General features: G+C 33.6%; 1 protein-coding gene across 2 annotated transcripts in view; it reads right to left on the reverse strand.

The window, feature by feature from the left end:
- The window catches only part of LOC129947560 (trichohyalin), a 172,999-nt gene extending 158,422 nt beyond the window's left edge, over nt 1–14,577 (reverse strand). For both annotated transcript variants that reach the window (XM_056058171.1, XM_056058168.1), the window contains exon 1: nt 14,029–14,577. The gene's annotated coding sequence lies outside the window, so the exon portion shown is untranslated. The remainder of the gene's footprint in view (nt 1–14,028) is intronic.
- Between the last annotated feature and the right edge of the window lie 4,568 nt (nt 14,578–19,145).

Below are 19,145 nucleotides of genomic sequence, written 5' to 3' on the forward strand. Positions count from 1 at the left end.
TTCTTTTATTTTATTTTTTGATACAAAAACCACATCAACATTTCTGAAAATTTAAATACATATCATATTCTAAACAAACAACAATTCCTCTTAAGCCCATATAATTAATACCTAAAGAGTCAACATTATTTTCTTATCTTAAGTAAACAAAAAACAACAACAAAACAAAAACAAAAAGAAAACATCTTCAAATTGAAAAATTAAAAATTTAAATGAGTTCAAAACCATCCATCAGCATCAGGACCATCATCATCGCAAAGAGAAAGAGAGAGAGAGATAAAGAGTTCTTGACACTGAGATTTGAAATGAAATCAATTGGACTGGTCTTGAGCATATATAACACTCTCTCCTGTCAACAGCATGGATAAACCTTAGAAAAACAAACAGAACCACAAAAAAGGAAAAAAGTATCGTCCTGTTTCAGGATGAATCGTCGTCGGAATCATATTTCACTAAACTGTAACGGTTCCCTATTATTTTGTCACGGTACTTCAAAAAACACATGACAAGGGTACAAAACAAAAGAAAAAAGAAAAAGTTGGAACCAATAACAAATGGATAAGCTCTTGGATCTGTTTGTATTGAAAATGTGTTGACTCCTTATGCAGTGTTTACACTTCGCCCAAACAGGCAGAATATTAAACACAACAAAAATGTCAACCGCACATAACAAAAAAACAAAAAACAACGCTGACAAAATAAACAAAACCACAAAAGACTCAATACCTAACCTCAAAACTTACACTGATATGATGGATATGACGTTATGTATCCATAGAGAGATATATTCGTATATCTGACGCCTGCTGTCATTTTTTAACAAAGGACCATAGGGTTAAGGTGAGCAAGTGAGCACAAATGAATTATTATAACCAAGGGCTGATATCGTTGTTTAGACTGACTTCTTTATATCGTTTTCGTTTTTGTCGCCCTCTGCTTGTGGGAGTGGGTGATAACATTTTCCAATTAAATCCACAGAAATCCGTTGTTGGAGTTCGAGTTTGAGGCTCCCTCTGGATATCGTGGGTGGAAACCAAACACAAAAACTTGTTTCTATGCTGCTCATATACTTTTCGTTCTCGCATAAATATGTATTTACGTAGCCATTGATGATGATGATGGTGACATCGGTCATTGGCTTCAGATTCAATCCCAAAACCAAGGCCAAGCAAAATTGCCTCTTGTTGGTGTTGTTGTTGTTGTTGTTGTTTTTATGGTTGCTCTGTTAGGTTATCTTTTCTTTTCTTTTGAAAGTTAATACCTACCTCACCCGTAGGTCGAGCCCGTCATGGTTATGCCTGATGCCGCACCAGCTTTAGCTTATTCAATCGGATAATGGAGTTTGCCATTTTGTTTTTTTTTTAGTTCAGTTTGATTTTGCCTTTGCTTTTGCTTTTGTTGTCATTTTGATTTGTTTTCGTTGGAACTGAAAGTGACCATTTTATGAGCCCAGGGGTATCTGCTTAATGTGGATGAATGAATTATTATTGTTCGAAGAGCTATAATTTCTTGCTTATATTTCGGACATCTTGAAAGATATGACAGAACAGAGCGATTTAAGAGAGAGGGTGGTTGAATTAATTTAACGGCGGCATGCTGTGAGTTCTTGAGTTAATTATGTCTAAATAGTCTTTGTCAGCTTAAAGTTGCAAAGATTATGTGTGGATTTTGTCCACTCACTCTTGCCTTAACTTTATAAAGGAAGAATAAAAGAGACACATAGTGGTTGGTCTTTTGTTGTTATTGTCAAACCACATAAATGCCCTCACCAAAGCATGAATTCATTAAGCTTATGTCAAATGATGCGTTAAATTGGGATTGTCCATGTCCATAGTATTAGTTGGATTTAAGTTGTTCTTTGAATACGGTAGTTTTATAGAATCAACAGAAATAGCAACAACTTGTTGACTTTTTTTTGGTTTTTGCATACCTAAGCTCTTGACGACGCGATGAGACGCTTATTTGGAAAGTAATTTGCATGAAGAATAATTCAAAACTTTTAATATGGTATGATGTAAATCTGTTTGTTTGTAAAATGTTGACAGATATTTAAATATTGTTATTGACAGATGACAGTTGAGTTATAAATTTATATGTCAAAATGGTGACAGAATAAGTGGTTGAACATTAAGCATTGTTGAAATTCTATCACGAAAGTGTAAAAATAGGTCAATTGGTGTGTAATAAGTATTTCTTAGTGATTGTAGGGGGAAAGAACAAAATTCAACAGATGGCGCAATAGAAGAATGATGTGACAGGTGGTGTCTTAGGCACAATAGAACTCTTTTAGATTCTTTACTTATTTGGTATGAATTTGGTCCTTCGAGCTGGATGTTTATTAGGTAAAAATTGGTTTAAGACTTCGCGTGGAAAACTGAGTAATTAAATTAAGAATCACATAATAAAGAAAATCTTTTTCAGTGTTAGGGAAATATGTAGATTTACCTATGCACAAAAATTTACAACTGATTAAAAAATCATTTAAGGAAATAAGATGAGAGGTAAGGACCAAGCTAAAATAAAGTCTTGAACATTAAGCATTAAATTCCATCCAATATGTAAGTAAGATAAGTATTAAATTCAATAACTGGAACATAATAAGAATAGTTTGACAGGTGGCTATTTTAGTTATTTTATATAAATTTGGTCCTTCGAACTGGATATTTGTAAGGTAGAAACACTAAGTTGAGACTGAAAACTGGAAAAATGAGTATTTTTAATCAGAATCTTAGAGTGAAAAATTCTTTTCTTTCTGACATAATTTGAAAATCATTCAAAGAAATAAGGGAAGAGAGAGAACAAGGCAGAAAAAAAGCATTTTATTGAATTGAGACACGGTTTGGAAAACAAAAACTTAGAAGATAAAATCTTACATCAGCTGTTATGACATATTATGAGCTTGGATAAGAAAAATACTTCGGGTGCAATGAGGCAACTTTAAAAAAATGGTACAGACAATTTTGACTTCGAAAAATTCTGATAAAGCTGAATTTTAGTGGATAGCTTCTAAAAAAAAATTCCTCTTACTTTCGTCTGGAGTAAATCTAAGGGGGGTAAAAATATCAAAATTTAATAATATTGAAAAAAATTGTTAGCAGACTTTGGATTTTATGTTATTCTACACTAAAAAGATCATGAGACTTTTTTCGTATAGTTGATAGATTAAAAGAAAAACATTTAAAAGTATTGGGGTGTTGTGCATAATCTTTGAGTAGTAATTTTAGGTTGTGTGTTTATTTTTTGCCCAACTTTTTTAACCCAAAATCCAGCAAATCAAAAATTTGCACAAATCAAAAATTTGCACAAATTTCAATTTTCAATTTATAAATTTTATAATTTCTAGAAATTCAAGAATTTTTACCTTAAGGAAATATTCTATTTTATTTTTGGGATTTTGGCCTTTCTAGATGTTGAGTTTTTGAGATTCTGAGTTTTCAGCATTCTGCATTTCAGAACTCTGAGTTTTCTGAATTCAAAATTTCGGAATTGTGTCTGTCTACCATCAAAATAATCTTAGAACAATACAAAGACAGCACAATTATCTATAAGGTACGTTAATTATGCGGCATATATATACGTTTTTTTAAATATCATATTCAAAATATAGCTTTTTTTTAAATCCAACAGACAACTTTTTTTTACAAAAAACACGAAAACTTACAAACAAAAACAAAACGTTGATAAGAAATGGTTTTCGACTCAATTATAAGGAGATTAAAGACATTCATTCAAAATGTCTATCTCACACAAAATATTGTTATGGATATTTTATAAAAGCTTTGGAAAAATCAACATACGCGACCACAGATAGGAGGTTATCAGTGGGAGTCAGAATCCAACCTTCATTTTTGTAACAATTAACATAACCGTCTGCTTCCGAAGCCATCAGTATAAATAAAGTACTTCGAATACTTCAACGCAGAGAATAAATTGTTTATAAATAAAATGAAGAGAATAGGACATAAATGACTACCTTGTGGAACGCCATAGTTTACTTTGAACTAATTTGATTCGCAACCATTATTGAAAAATACACACATCTACATGATCTACCGAATGAATGAGATTGAAGCTATTATACGAAATGTTCATTAAAACCAAGCATTCTTAATTTAGTAAGTAAAACCCGATGTAAGAGTTTGCTCTAAGCCTTCTTGATAGTCAGTAATAATGAAGTACTCTGTTTTTAAAGGATTCAATGCAGTTTTCTGTAAGTAATTTGTAGCCTTCGCTACTTCCTTTTTTCTTGAAAATAGGGGTACCACGACTTGGTGTGGTATCAAGCTTTATATCATGAATATTGAACAAAGGACTGAACCACTTAGGTCTAAAGGAAGCTGTGAAGTTCAATGCTCCAATACCAATCACGATAAAAGATACAAAATTATAAATCAATTGACCAAACTATGCATTTTAACCTATTTCGAATCAGCATTTAAGCCCCTAAAAGCTCTAAAATTCAACCCCTTTGCAACTTATCAACATCCAGAAGAATTCAATTCCAACAGATTCAGCTCACACTTTTTATTTGATATCAAATTTTCCACGGCAATCATCGTCAAATCAAATCAACATATCATCGAACCGTAGCTATGTGTAGTCATAAAAATACAATCTGCTACCGAAACATCAAACAAAAGTGAAAATCAATAAGTCAATAAAGCATAACCGAGCTGTAAACGGTACATTTGCATACATATTCTTTTTATCGTCCTCCAGAACATAGATCTACACGTCATGTTTATGTCCCCAAAATTTCAATTTATTTTTCTTATTTTTGTCGTTGGTTTTTTTTCCATTTGACCAAAAGAGCAAAAGATCAAAGAAATCGACAAAGATCCATCAAATCAAACTAACCAAGCATCAAAACCAACAACACAACAACAAATAAAAAAAGAGAGAATTTCTATGAATAAATTATCCATATCAAAACCCTATCAAAAAAATAAGAAGAAATCTGATTACGTTCACAAAACTTCCCCACAGTCGAATACAACATGAGAAATAACAATTCTGACCCTAAAGTCATTCACTTAATCAACTTTGTTTGGACTTTAATCCCGCCCAAATATGGACGTACGTATCAACCGACAACGACGACTTGTGGATAGATATATGCACTCTCTAGGAATGTCCAAAGTTATAATAAATCGCTCATACAGCAAAGCAATTGATTGATTTGTAAAACATAAAAAACCAAAAATTGTTGAACCGGCATTTCGGTTCGTTTCGATTTCAAAATCACAAACAAATTCGAAATCAGAACGAAGAAAATGTTAGCGTCGACGTATCCGTTGTCCGTTGCCCCGGTTGAGTTGAGATGGGGGAAAAGTGGAAAGGTCATTTCTAGCTTTGAACTTGGGACAAAATCCACATCCACAACTTGAACGACAGAACATTTTTGTACCACAACCACACACCCTGTGGGGGAGACTGTGGTACAGACATTACGTTATATTATGAAGGTGGTTTTTGTTGTACGTGTAGGCGGGTTTGTGCGCCTCATCGAGCTCAAATATCCAATTTCAGGGTTATTAAACCTCAAGTTCAATTTAACCAGAGCTCCATATCGCAATGTATCTATACATACCTACTCGTAAAGCAACAAAAATTCGCCCAGAGCCAATGAAGAGAATAACATTGGCAGCAAAGTGACTCAACAAAAGTGGGAAGTCTTCAAAAACGTAGGAAAAGAAAAACAACGAAAACAAAACCAGGTTACCTAATCTGCACTTAAGGGGGAGTTGGGCGCTGCGCGCACTTGAGAGAAAAATCACAATCGTCTTATGAGATAAATGGGAAAATGGGTTTGTTAGGAAAAATATTGTATCTGCAGTTGTTTTTTTTTTAGCACAATATACCCCTGAATATATTTACCGTCACCTTGTATAGTCTTGAGATACTTCCATACACTTATAAATATATATTTAGCTGTTTATAAATTTATAAATTAAGTTGATATATTTATAGATACTTTGTTGCAACTCGAAAAGGCTTTGTATACCTATGTATATAAAAAAGTTCAAATGAGACTTAAAAGAGAACAGATATGATGGCACGTGGAGGTATGTTTGTAGTTATGTATTAGATTTTGCGAAAAATTGAGGATTGGTCAGTTCTGATGGTAATTAGGAGTATATTGTTCTGTAATCGTGTATAGAAAATAAGTCTTGATAAAATTATAAGTACCTTAGATTAGTGATGAAATATTTGCGATAGGTAAGTGTTTTTGTTCGTTTTTTATTTTTAGTCAAAATGAGTGTGTTAAGTGATTGATAAGAGGTTTTGATAACGCACTCGCATGATATTTATGATTTCTGGTATAGATTCGATCGAAATCGAAGGTAAAATTAGCAGAATTTATAATTTATGTGTTTTGATACGGTGGAACTTATGCAATTGGTTGCAATAAAAGAAAAATAGCGTGTTTTGATGGTTTATCGTGAGTTGAAATGCTGAACTTATTAGCTCACCAAACCAACTTTTTAAAAGGAAGTAAATTAGAACAAGCATTTAAAAACTTTGACTTGCAATTTTACGAAGCTCAAACATAGCACCAGGGCTCATTTTACAATACTTTTCTTTACGTTTCTTGCATGTGATACACTTTCGTTTAAAATGCAAACCTAAGTTCAACTTAGTTGAAAAATTTTTCTTCTGAGCTATGCCAAGGGGTTCTTAGTACCCTTTTTATGCCAAAGATAAAATGTGAGCATTAGGAAACTGAGAGAGAGTTTGAAGTAGGTTTCGGTGCACATTGGTTTTGAATATTACAATTACTGAGAACGATATAGTGTGGCAAAGTATTCCACATTCACGAGGTGCGGCTAAAGAACAAATCTCTTTACTTGACAATACATCCGAAGTTAGTCTTAAAGGTATTCGGATAAGCATTTCAATTTCTCATATTTTACGGTTTACGGATTGCTCAAGGGGAGTGGATTGGAGCTGGCGTAATCCGTTAAAATAATAGTAAAAGAGGGTGAGATACAAAATACATTACGACTGTGTTTAAGCGTGGCACGTAAAAGTATCAACGATGATATACTTACAGTAAAACCCGGAAATCAAAGAAGTAAACAGAAATCGTTACTTAAGATGATTGTATTTATCTTTTGGAGTTGAAGTTTGAAAAAACAGAAGAAATGAAAGCGTTCATCAAATTGTTGTGAATAGTCTTTTAGGGGATTTTTTAAGAAATATTACAGGTCTTAAGTACGGTACTTAGTATTTATGTCGATAAACGGGGTTGATTGTATATCAAGTTCTCAGGGAGAAACGAGAAATTGTTCGACTTATAGAGTTTATTGAAATGCATTTTTGTTTCCATTTTTTAAGTGTTTATTTGGTGCAGAAGTGAAATAAAATGTTCTGAGTTAAATAGATATTGGACATAGAGAAAGAACCACAAAGTGAATGGTTTTTTTTCTTACGGAAAACTAAAGGGAATGATAAAAATACTCAAATTAAGAAGTTTCGAATTAGAGAGAGCTGACTGTGTTTTTCTTAAATTGTTAATTATTTTCAAATAAATCAAGTAGAGTGAATAACAAATAAAAAGTGCAATATTTAAAAAAAAAATAGACGTAATTCTAAAGAGACTGTATTTTTAAAGATACATTTGAAAGTTTATTCAATCCATTAAGAGTTGCTAACTCCGGCTAAATTAACAAGTGTAAAAATAAATTGGATGGCTCAACAGTCCGTGTGCGAGTACTATTGTCAGGAATGGAGGGGACCTACAGTTTTAGGCCGGATCCGAACGGCTTTAGAAAGCACTTTTCATAACAAGAATTACTCTTGGAAAAAATATCAATTCCTCACAAGAATCAGTACCGTAAAAAAAAGGGTACTTCTGAAACAAACAAGTCTAACGTTTAAGAATTAACACCGGGTAATTGAGGGATTTTCTTTGGGCGTATTTTGGGGCAATCTTTTCTAAGGCCTTCTAGGGTAGTCTAAACCCTTAGAGATTTTTTTCAAGGAAAAAATATAAGATTTAATTAAAAATATGCTTAAATGCAAAAATTCTCACTTTAGCAAGTTTCGCTTAAGATAATAAATCGATCGATATATGAGCCGTTTATTTTGAAAGTGGCATAAGTCACTTTTGTTTTAAGTCGAGATATTTAAGATATTTGTTATACCGTTAATTACCAACACTTCTCTAGAAGAAATTTTAATAGTTCTCAACTTATTGAGTGCAAATTTTTTAAAAGTGAAAAGATACCGTTCAATTGAATTCAGTGTTGCCATTAACTCGATTTTTTTGAAAAAGTGCCTTATGCCACTTTTAAAATAAACGGCTCATATATTGGGGGATGAGAAAAATGTTTCAGATAAGCGTGTTAATCCATAATCGGTTTAAACCGTTTAAATTTCTATAGCAGTTGAAAATAAAACAAAAAAGAGTCTGGGATGCAACCCATACTGATAACTTCACACCCCGTCTGTCGATTTGTCTTGCTTAAAAGTTTTTAGGTTTTCGTGTTGGGTTAAAAAAGTTGTCAATTAAATTATTCTTACAAGTTTTAAAATTACTAACAATATTTTTCATATAAAGAAATAGTTTAGTTTAAAAATCTGGTTTTGTTAAATTTTTAGTCGAAAACAAATTTTTAACAATTTAATTGAGTACTAATTACATGAATAAAATTAATTTGAGAGATATTAAGAAGTTTTGAAAAGATATTTGAGTCGAAATTCAATTTTTACCAACTTTCTTCTTTCAACTTGACATCTTTCTAAAAAAAAAATATTTCGACTCTAGGGACATTTAAACGTCGAGAAATGTCATTATTTTCAATTTAACAAATCGGGCCCATTACAATAACTTCACATCGGAAGTTAAAAAGAGGAAAGTGTGGTTAAGTATTCCATATTCGCAAAGTACGGCTAAGGAACGAAGCTCTGTACTTGAAAGTAGGTTTGAAGTTGAGCTCGAGCTTCCTTGAGACACAAATGTTTGGATTATAATGTTAAAGGGGGGAGGAGGTAGAAAATCCAACAGATTATAATCCGTTAAAATATTGGTAAAAGAGGTTGAGACAAGAATCTAAACGACGTGTCAATGATGATATCATCACCAATCAATTTGAATACTTTTCGTTCAGTACTGTCCAAGAGAATCTAAATTAGCAATTTTGTTTAAAAAAGCGAACATTTAACAGTTCCTATCTATTAAACCCAATTTTTCGTCTGGGAAACTATGAGACCCAAAAACCGTGAATAGAAAATGTTAGAAAAGGCAGTTGTATTCATCATTTGGAGTTACCTACATATTACCAAAAATTAAGTTGTAATTTGTGTGGTAAAATCTGGTCGAGCTTGAAAACAACATAAGAAACGTAGCTTTAATTGTGGTAGCTAGTATTTTTGTTGGTATACAGTCGACTCCCCCTTGATCAAATTTTCAAGAAAAACCAAAAATTGTCCGAGTTAGAGAGAGTTTTGGGTACATTAGAGTTATAGAGATGCAATTTTGTTTCCTCTTTTAAAACGATTATTTTGTGCAATTTTAAAGGGGGTGATACAACATTCTCAAATTAGGGAGTTTCGAATTAGAGAGAATCGACTGTATTTTTCTTTAATCGTTGATTAGTTTTAAATAAATAAAGTGAAAATTGAAAAATTTGCATATAAACTGTCAGATCATTGTAAATAACAAATGAACAAGGTATGCAATGTAAACAAAATTTCCACGTATGTATGTACATATGTACTTCGAAAGAGAAATTGTCTTAGTCTTCCCAGCTTAAGAATTGCAGTAGTTAAACAAAGAAGCTTACCGTTTAAGAATCTAAACCCAACAATCAAACGTTTTTCTAGGGCATATTTAAAAAAAATTCCGACATTCTGAGGTGGCCTAACGAAAAAATATAAAATTTAGCTAAAATTATAAGTTTGAAGTGTGATAAGCTGAATTTCCTTACGCATTTTTGACTGTTTGAGGTTTCAAACAGAAATAAAACTAAAAATAAATTTTCTGACATTTTCTAGTTTTCAGTCGAAGATAAGTTATGTTAAAGTCAAAAAATAAGAGTTCAGTGTCACTAGAAGGTTTTAACTTTTAATAATTTGGTAAATTAAAGTCTTATGAGCTTCTGACATTTCAAAACAATATCTCCGTTTCCTAGATTTAGGTGTGTTTGTTTTGTTTATTTTTTTTTGTGGAGTGTCACTTGCTGGACGTGTTCATACGCACAATTTAAAAAAAGGATTAGTATTTTAATTTTGGGAGAATCAAAATGTAATATATTTAACTACGAAATTTCTTACTATTAAGAAAATTTCTTGTTAGTAAAGTGTAAGGGTTGCATTTGGTTTTCCTTAAACTTTGTTCTGAATTAAAAATAATTATAGATTGCAAACATGAGTTGTAAGAAAAACATCCTTATCAATGTCATTTATAATTTTAATTAATGAGCTAATTCATATGATACAGGGAATATAAATAAATACTCTTATTCAACAAATCCGAGTGTCTTATTGCAAATATCAATTTGTTTATTTTTAAAGAATGCTAAATGTGCATGAGATCAATTATTGCAAAGTTTAAAAACTTACGTAGGTATACTAATAATGTTAATCTTATTATATATCACCTTATTTTTGTCAGATAAAGCTGAAGGTTATCAACAAGAAAATATACTCGTACTATAATAATATTTTGTATGATTAAACCTCAAGTTAATGTTTATCTCTCACAATGAGATGACAACGATAGCGGAACTTTTTTTAAGACGCGTATCAGATTAAATTTTAACATGTGTATTTTAATTCCTGATTGCTTTTTTATACCGAAATGAAGTAGCTGTAAGTTTAGATGTTATTCAAATAAGTTTTGATGATAAATTGGAATATCTGCTTGTCACGATTTATAATCTGTACAGTTTTATAAAAGTTTTGCCTTCAAAAAAAAAAAACTTCAAATAATAAGGAAACAGACTTAAACACAAAATTGAGATGAATTTTATATCGATAAGAACATATAAATTGCTCCAAAGCTAAAAATTAAAAATAAAGGGTGTTTTACTAGCACTATCATATCATTAAATATGTCAGTTTTGTTTATTAACCATTCAATCAAAATTGGCTTTCGTCGCTAAACAAAATTCGGGCGATACGTATCTTGAACAGAGATTTCTATATAAATTTGGACAGTCAAACAGCTTTGTTCAGATGTCAGTCTTTTTATGCCTAAATGTCTTAAATAAATTTGGTGGCATAACAGTCCGTTAAGAACTAGAACCTAATGACTTACAACTCTCAACCATTCCTGTGTGCGAGTAATGTTGTCAGGAATGGAGGGGACCTTCAGTTTTAAGACAAATCGGAACATTCAGAAAGCACTTTTCATGACAAGAATTACTCTTGGAGGATTTGTCAATTCTTCGCAAGAAGCAGTACCTGTGAAGAAAACTTTATATGGCACTAACAGAACCCAAGACCTCTGACATGACAGTCCAACGCACAAACTGTCACGCCACGGGTACTACTCTAAATGTCTTACCAAACTAAAATTCAATCACTTGACAGCTGGTTGTTAATTAAAACAGTATTACCAATATTAATAACTTTAAAATCAGTTCTTTGTTTCTTAAGATTTTAGAAGCGTTTCTTTGGCAAAAATATCTGTTATTAAAGAATATTTTCCACTTGTTACAAATACAAAAACCATATTATAATTGAAACAAAAGTCGAAGTAGGTTCCTACTGCGGATAGAGTCGAAGTAGGATCCTACTGCGGATAGAATTTTGATGTTTTCGAGACTTAATGTTGGTACAATTGACAACTCTTGTGTATCTCGAAAAAATGTTCGCAGAGTTTGATAAGTAATTTTAACCATTTTGTAATAAATTATTCAGACAAATATTCAACAGTATCAACTTTGAAATATTAAAACTGGACCACTGCGGATAATTTTTGTGTCAATTTTTCACTGTGCTGCATATAAAATCTCAAAAAAACACAACCATTGATTATAAAACTAACAAATTTTGTCTTCCAGAAAAGTAAGAACTTTTTGTTGACGTGGTATGAATTTCATTTAAAAAAAAAACTTACTTTTTATTTATAAAACTTTCCACTTTAAGGTAAGATATTTAACTACAGAATTTTGCAGCAACTTTTAAGGAGCAACAAATTTAGCGAAACGTGATTAATTATTATTGTTATCAGAACTTTTCCGCTTCCATTTTCTTATAAATGTTTGGTTCTGATTTTATGCTGTTTTTATGTCTTTAGGTTTCAAATTGAACTTCTATTTTATCTTACTATAAAAATTCCCTATTTGCCATTTTAAATTACCTTCGGCCCTTTTACGCTTAAAGTGATTATTTTTAAGGGCAAATGTCCAAAAGTCTAGTTTTTGAAAGTATTCCTCGTATTCTTTCTTAGATCATCATAACCATCAAACTTATTCCTAAATTTTCTTTCTTTTATAAGCACGGAACTTCCCTACAACGAGATATACCTTCCTCGAAATCATCCTCCCAAAGGATAAACCTATCTATTCATCTAAGATTAACCTACCAGAAACACCGATAAACAAGATTCACATAAGGGAGAAGAAGACTACTTATTTAACATACCCATTATCCGAACCTATGATAGATTTTTATGAATAAAACATCAAAACAAGATAAGATAGGTTGCTATATCGTAAAACTTAAATAACATTAACTCAGCTTGCTTAAAAAAAAAAAACAACAACTCTTCCCGCCTTAACTAAATTAGAATAGAAAACAAACAAAAAACGAAAGAGCTTAAAATTTCAACTTGAAATTTAATTAAACCAAATGCCGAGAGAGCACGTCATAAAAACCTCCACTTGCTTAAAATAAAAAAAAAGTATCTACAAAAAAGCATAAGAAAAAACATATCTTTTACTTTCAGGAAAAAAATGCTTCTCAAAACCAAGCCATCGTAATTTGCTTAACTGATTCAAAAAACAAAAAATCATCAACACGCCTCTCTACTGCCCTGTCTTTGGTGGTTCGCCCCATGATATATGTAAGTTGTTCTTTAGCTCACTCAGGTATATGCCTAAAGAGTGTATAGAGCACTCGTAACTTTTGCATGCCGCCAAAACATTCAAACCAAGGTTAAATCCAAAAAAAAAGAAGGAAAACAAAACACTTTACAAAATAAAGGACCAAGAAAACAAAAAGCTATAAAAATCCAAACCCATTCGACGTCCGACCAAATTCACAAGTATAGACTTCTTCTTGTTTTTGTTTTGTTTTTCTAGAAGACCCAAAAAAAACACCAAAATCCAGCCAGAGAACGAGCCACAGCCGGAGCCAGCCACACAGAATGCCAGATTCCCTTTTCTTCCGAATAACTTCAAGGTTTGGCTACCAACTGGGAATGCGACGACGATGACGACGACGACGAACGACGAACGACGTGAATGTGATTCGGTTCTTTTATTGTTGTTCCAAATCATCATCGCATCGTCTGCGATTCCCAAAATACACTTCCTTTCCAGCACAAAACAAGATCCAAAAAAAATCCAAAAAAGAGCATCAAAATAATGCAGAAAGAAGGAAGCTTCACTCCCCTTTCCCCCGGCATCTTTTCCGAATATAAACTGAGCAAGGAGCAGTTAGCAAAACAACATAGAATATATTCTTTTGAGGCAGTTAGGCGATTTAGCCAAGCGGCAGTTTCAAAAAAGAAAAAAAAAAAAACTTTCAACAAAGTCCTCCGTTTTCTAACGAAGTCCTTCTCTCGAACGTGTCTGGATATCCAAAGTGGTACCTACGAGGTGGCCGTGGCGCGGCATTGGCGAATGCGAATCGAATGACAATGAAATTTCAAAATTTAACTTTGTAAAAGTTACTTCAAGCTTCCTTTTTTTAAAAGATATTTTTTTTTATTCTAAAGTATCCTTTGTAAAAATTAATTTCTCAAGGGATGAAGCTGTACTTTGTTTTTGCTTCAAAAGTTCACATCATCAAACTGACTCTTTTCATGGCCCTTGATAGACGAAAAATAAAACTCTAGGTATCAAAAACACGCACCTTATTTTTTTTCTTGTGATTTATCCCTCGTGGTTCAAGAACTTGAAGGACCTTTCAGCGCACAGCACACAAAAAAGTAAAGAAAGATGAAGAAAAGTTGATGGAAATTTAAATGTATCCCAAGATTTAACTTAATTTATCTTTTATTTTCTACTTTGAACTCCCACTTTTATTTTTCAATTTTTCTTTTTGACGGACGAATAACTTCACACCATTCACTCTCACTGACGAATTAGTAGATAAGTTATCGATGATGATTTGATGAATTTATTTTCTTAAACTCCCGCACAATACAACACAATACCAGAAGTTACTGCGATAAAGTCTAAAAGATACTTTTTCGTTTAGACTCTGAGATACTTTAAACTGTAGTATATCGACGATATAATTTACTTAAAAGGCTTTGGCTTTTTTTCGTACCAATAAGACATTCAAAAACATACACGTTCACTCGCAACGAGGGTAAAATCGCAACTAAAAACTAAACTGATTGCAGAGTCGCAAGTCACAAGCGTCAAGCTCAACAGCTACACCAATCCAAAATGTATCTCTAATAACTAACTAGACGAAAAACGACATAGATATGGATTTGGATACGGGCTGGCTAAACTTAACGGACGCGTGCCGGTTGTTGTTATTGTTGTTGCTGCTGCTGCTGCTAACGCTGCTGATGGTTGCTGCGAAAAATCTCTGAAATACATCCACAAGAGCTAAAAGATATCAAAAGTTCGCGCAACATACTCGTACACCAACAAAACATCGCAATTGAAAAAGAGAGATGTGAGATATAAATTGAGAGGGTTATTTTATGTGACAAAGAGTTGGCAACATTGCAGATACAGATACATTGTTAGTCTAGATACAGATACATTTTTGATGTTGCAGAAAATAATATTGTACCGGTTTTGCAAATAAAACGTGCGACAATGGGATACGTTGGGGCAGGAGGGATCATGGGGGAAGCTTTTTGTATTTTTTGGGCAAACTTGATGAGATCACTGTCTGGATATGTGTGAAACGCTCATGATGATGAGCGGATCGCGGACTGTAGATAGCGAACTGCGACTATGGATGCGCGGACGTTTTATTGCAAAGCCAGCTCATCATGGATGAGTTTTTCGGTTCTGTCGGTTTGGTTGAGTTCTCGATTTCGATTGTGATTCCTTTTGGCAAATTCATGTAGTTTATTTGTTTTTGTCCATTTCGTCGGTGGGTTGTTGTTGTTTATAGCGAGGATTTATTAGATGCACAGTCGAATCTAAAAAAGATTATTATAGCTTATAAAAATGCTATGATGCAAAAACAACAACAACAAAAATATACAATTTTAAAGATAATAAAGAACTCAATAGTGAATTTATGTGGGGGATAAAATTTAATTTTTATTCTCGCAGATGAAACATTTAGTTAATTTAGAAAAACGGGTCAGAAATATTATTAAGATGATTGTGTTTAAGTATACCTACACACATAATTAAATGTCGGGATGAATTTTTCAATTTTTTTTTCTTTTTTTGTTGAGTATTGAAGTAAAAAACCGATTTTCAAAAGGTTTTTTTTTTAAAGCTCTTTATTTTATGTTTTTCTGAAATTCGAAGTTCCAATTGATTAGATTTATGATCAGGTCAAAATAGAAACTCATAATTACTTTTAATATCTATGTATCCGAATATTCTTAACGAATTTTAAACCCGAATCACAATTTTTTGATCGCTTAGGTGTTCAAAACTTCTCGAATGTGTTGATTTTGTATTAATAGTAGAATTACTATTTTTCAGATGAATAGTAGCACTATACAAAATTTAAATGCTTAAATAAGTCTTAAATTTAAAGTTTAAAGTTTTTGCAAAATATTTGAATTAGACTCTCTGGCGTATACGTAACAAAAACACATGAAAAACATTGTTTCATTCATTTAGTTAGTTATGGTACATTTTTTGTTTGGTTAAGGTAATTTTGATGAAGAATGATAATGGAATAAATTTTACAAAACTGGATATATTTAAATTGTGTATTTAGTTCATAAATATAAGGCTTTATTTTACACTAGAAAATGAAAAGAAAATAGCTTTCTGAGGAATTTATTTTCTGGAAATGCTACAAAAAAAACATCGGAGTTACTTACTTACTTAAGGTGGCGCTACAGTCCGGGGCGGACCTGGGCCTCAACCAACATGCGTCTCCAGCCAGCTCGGTCCCTAGCTAGCTGTCTCCAGTTTCGCACGCCAAGTTGGTTGAGGTCCTCTCCCACCTGGGTGCGCCACCTGAGTCGCGGTCTTCCTCTACTGCGCCGTCCCTCGGGATTGGATTCGAAGACCTTCCGGGCTGGAGCGTTGATGTCCATCCGCTCTACATGACCTAGCCATCTAAGCCGTTGGACTTTGATTCTGCTAACTAGGTCAGTGTCGCTGTACAGCCCATACAGTTCGTCGTTATATCTTCTCCTCCATTCTCCATCTATGCATACGTGGCCAAAAATCACCCGAAGAATTTTTCTCTCGAAGCATCCTAAGACGCTCTCATCTTTCTTTGACAGGGTCCAAGCCTCAGCGCCATAAATGAGAACCGGGATGATGAGTGTCTTATAGATGGTGATTTTAGATGCTCGAGAGAGGACTTTACTTCTCAATTGCCTTCTAAGTCCAAAGAAGCAGCGATTTGCAAAAGTTATTCTTCGTTTGATTTCAGCGCTGGAGTCGATGTCTGTGTTAATAGCGGTGCCTAGGTAGAAAAAGTCCTTAACCAACTCAAAGTTATAGCTGTCCATGGTGACGTTTTGTCCAACACGCCGTTGTTCGTCCTTTTTTGATGACAACATATACTTGGTCTTGCCCTCATTGACCACTAAACCCATCTTCTTCGCTTCCGTCGCAATGCTCAAAACCGCTCCCCTGACATCACGCTTTGATCTTCCAACTATGTCAAAATCATCTGCGTATCCGAGTAATTGGATGGACCTTTGGAAGATTGTGCCTCTAGTGTTGACGGTTGAGTTTGCACAATTCTTTCCAGAACGATGTTGAAGAAGTCGCATGACAGTGCATCGCCTTCTCTAATACCTTTTTTCACATCATATGCCTCGGTGAGATCTTTCCCGACCTTGATAGAGCAGCGTGCATTCTCCATCGTCATTCTGCCCAAACGGATAAGTTTGACAGGGATGCCAAAACTAGACATTGCTCGGTAGAGCTCTTCCCTATAGATGCAGTCATACGCGGCTTTAAAATCGATAAAGAGATGGTGGGTATCGATTTGAAGCTCCTTGGTTTTTTCCAAGATCTGCCGTAGTGTGAATATTTGGTCGGAGTTACAGAAACGGAATTATAAAAGGTGATTTTTTAAAAGCTATAGGAAAGTCTTTCAAAAAAACACATACAATCCAGAAAAATGCATTAAATCTTTATTTGAATCGATAGTACGGTCCAGATTATTTAACGTTTGGAGATTACTTAATGCAAATTTTGACCTTGACTGCTCCTCAAATGGCCCATCCGCTTATTTAAATTTAATTATACTGTTTCCAACATTGCGGCCGGTATCTCACGAATAAATGCTGCAATGTTGTTTTCCAATGCGTCAAGTGAAGCGGGGTTATCTGTATAGACATGAGCTTAAACATAGACCCAAACAAAAATAGTCTAAAGGCGTTAAACCTTACGATCTAGGTGGCCAGTTGACAGTTCCCGAACGTGAAATGTTCACCGAACTTGCCTCTCAATAAGTCCTTTGTTGCCGTGCTGTGTGGCATGTGGCACCATCTTGTTGAAAGCACATGTAATGCAAGTCAAGCGCTTGGATTTTGGGCAAAAAAAGGATGGGTAGCACTCACAACTTACATTACGATTAGCATCATCTTCGAAGAAGTACGGTCTAATGATGCCAACAGCGTATAAATAGCACCAAACTATGACTTTTTCTGGATGCATTGGTAGCTCTTGCAATGCTTCTGACTGATATTTACTGTAATATCAACAATTCGGCTTGTTTAAGTACTTATTGAGAAAAAAACGAGCTTCGTCGCTGAGCACAATTTTTCTGTAAAAAAGTGGATCTTCGGTCAACTTTCCAAGAGCCCATTCACCAAAAATTGTACGTTGCAGTAGGTGGTTCGGCTTCAATTCTTGCACCAGCTGTATTTTAAAAGGCATCACACCTAAATCCTCCACGTTGTTGCGTAACAGAGTTCCAATTGCTGGGAACGGCAACGAATCGATAATTGATGGTCATCATAAACACTGGCCGATTCAGCTGCGATATTTTCTTCAGATCGCACTCTACGTAAGCTTGTTGGAGGTTCAATGTCCAACAATGTAAATTTGGTGCGACATTTATTCACAATTGCCCTAGTAGCCGCTTCAGTGGGTCGAGTAAACTAATCATAAAAAAAAGAATCCCGCGATGAACTTTCTTAACAGAGCACACATTTTGGTAATAAAATTCAATTTAGGCTGAATCCGAACGGCTAGTTTTTGAGAAAGCACTTTTTTCATGACAAGAATTACTCTTGGAGAATTTGTCAATTCCTCGCAAGAGGCAGTACCCGCGGAAATTATTTTTTTTTTTTTAAATTAAGGTGGTACAGGCAGGGATTGAACCCAAGACCCCTTGCATGACAGTCCAACGCACTAAACATCATACCACGATTATTCGAATCTTCTGTAAAACTTAACGTTTCATTATATTAATGATATGAAAAACTGGAAAATCATATATCAAAAGAAATGGTTAGTGCACTTGAAAGAATTAATCGAATGCACAAACCATTTCTTTAGATAAGTTGATTTCCCAATATTTCCTTTTTTTGGGATGAGTTCTTTTCTTACATTGTGAGTTGTCTCAAGATGAGCTTAGCCTAGGGATGAACCATGCGAAATGTTTCTGTGGGCGGTTTGAACGCAGCACATACTTTATTTGTTTGGGTTTTGAGTTATATTTTTGCAATTCCCTTAAAGACATACCATTTGAAATTTGTATCAATTACCATTATTTAGGACCTCAAAATCTAAATGTTTCCCTTTTTTGTAAACTAAACGGTCCAATAATGCCACCAGCCCATAAACCGCACCAAACTTTGACTTTTTCTGGATGTATAATAAATAATAAGAAAATTTAATAAT

The sequence above is a fragment of the Eupeodes corollae genome, chromosome 2, assembly GCF_945859685.1.
Source record: "Eupeodes corollae chromosome 2, idEupCoro1.1, whole genome shotgun sequence".
Taxonomy (NCBI): domain Eukaryota; kingdom Metazoa; phylum Arthropoda; class Insecta; order Diptera; family Syrphidae; genus Eupeodes; species Eupeodes corollae.